We start from the raw sequence: 2123 nt of genomic DNA on the forward strand, positions 1-2123 counted from the left end.
TTCATGGCTTGGAAGTCGAGAGATGTGCCCTTTATGGTGGAAAGCTAGGACCATCTGGTCATGTGGAGTGTTACGGTCAGTCTTTCAGTCTCCCTTGAGGTCTGGTATTAAATCAAAGGATGTTTTCCAGAATGAGGTCAATTATTAATAAAGAAGATAGCAGCTTGGTGGAATACCTTGTAGTTTGGGCTTGGCACAGGCCTCCTGCTTGTATTCCTTACTGGTTTTGTTTCCTTCTGTCAGATGTTCATGGCCCTACTGGAGTAATCTTTTGAAAATGACAATCTGACCTTGACTAGAATATGATTATTAATTAATCGATTGTAATCCTTTAGCACATGAAAGTACTTTTCTTTTTTAAAAGATTTACTTGTTTGTTTGAAAGATAGAGTTACAGAGAGAGAGCACCTTCTTTCTTTTTTAAGATTTATTTATTTTTATTAGAAAGGCAGATATACAGAGAGGAGGAGAAACAGAAAGGAAGATCTTCCTTCCGACGGTTCACTCCCCAAGCAGCCACAACGACTGGAGCTGAGCCAATCCAAAGCCAGGAGCCTCTTCCAGGTCTCCCACGTGGGTGCAGGGTCCCAAAGTCTTGGGCTGTCTTCGACTGCTTTCCCAGGTCACAAGCAGGGAGCTGGATGGGAAGCAGGGCTGCCGGGATTGGAACCGGCGCCTATATCGGATCCCGGCGCTTTCAAGAAGAGGACTTTAACCACTATGCTATCGCGTTGGGCCCTCGAGCACCTTCTATACTCTCCAGATGGCTGCATCTACTGGGGTTGGGCCAGACAGATCCAGGAGTTTCTCCCAGGTCTTCCACTGGGTTGCAGGTGCGCATGTGGCAGCTTGTTGCATTATACCATGCACCAGCCCCAAATGCAAAGTACATAATAATCATCACTTATGGACCAGTTCTAGGGCTTAAGAATTTATCTTAGACCAAGACAGAGAACTTTTGTTTTATCCTTTGAATCTGAATAATGTGTACCTCATTCTGTGGCTTGTGAAGCAATCCTACAGTAGTACCCAAAATTCCACCAATAGATTTTCAACCAATAAGTAAAGCTGTTAATTTTATACTAAAATGTAAATACATTTGAAGGCAGCTTTGTCGTTCTTGGTCATAAATACTTTTGAGTAAATACATTTATAGAATGAGTTTCAATAAGACACTAACCCAAGTTTGTTTTGTCTGTATGAGTTCTAAAGCATTCTTGATTGTGTCTTTTTGTATATAGAAAAATTCATTTGGCAGATACCATAATTTTTAAAATAATCTAGTTACGAAAACTATAAATTCAAATCTCTTATCATCACTTGAGTTTCTAAGTTCAACCCATAAGCCTCACCACTCTGTAAATCTGAATGACAGTACTTTTAAATTTATTATTTCCATATTCCTTTTTGAACACTACACTTAGGCAATAAAGGGTTTTTTTTAATATGAAAAATTTATTAATAGACTTCTGACACCGACATTTATGATCTTGGTCTCTCTTTCTTGCCTTTGTATAAGGCCAAAAGGGACACATTCGCTTCTTTGACCACCTTAAAGAGGATTCCAAGAATGTCACCGACAGCATGGCCCTTCCGCCCAAACCTCGCCACCAGCACTTCGTCGTTTTCCTCGATTAAGTAGAGGCGGCCATCGTTGGGCACGAAAGCCATGAACTTCTTGCCTTCTTGATCAGCTGCACCCGGACGCACTTCCTGATGCCGAGTTGGGCTGCTCCGCCTTGACGCTTTCTCCCGCACGATGCCGTTGGTGTGGGAGGCGGGCAGTGCCCAGGTGCTTTCTTGTGCTGCTTGTCCTGCCACTTCTGGTCGCCCCCGTGGCTGCGGAGCTTCCTGGCCCGGCAGAGGCCGTGGCACTTGCCCATCTTCCCGACGCGTGGAACTGAGCCAAGGAACGCAATAGACATTTATTATGAACTATAAAAAGTCTGATCTTTTATCCTGCTTGGAAGTTAACTTTTTAGCTTTTCAGCTTGAAACTTAACTAATCAGTTTTTCAACTTTTTTTTTAAACATGCTGGCAGAAGACATGTGAATGCTAGATCAGAGACAAAGAGTCTTTGTTTTCATTTCTATGAGACAGATAACTCCTATCCACTGGTTCA

At 42.5% G+C, this 2123-nt stretch overlaps 1 pseudogene; it reads right to left on the reverse strand.

Annotated features, from left to right (window-relative positions):
- Window positions 1-1482: 1482 nt before the first annotated feature.
- On the reverse strand, window positions 1483-1883 carry LOC101529867 (small ribosomal subunit protein uS12-like; annotated as a pseudogene).
- Between the last annotated feature and the right edge of the window lie 240 nt (window positions 1884-2123).

This window comes from Ochotona princeps, chromosome 1 (assembly GCF_030435755.1).
Source record: "Ochotona princeps isolate mOchPri1 chromosome 1, mOchPri1.hap1, whole genome shotgun sequence".
Lineage (NCBI taxonomy): Eukaryota > Metazoa > Chordata > Mammalia > Lagomorpha > Ochotonidae > Ochotona > Ochotona princeps.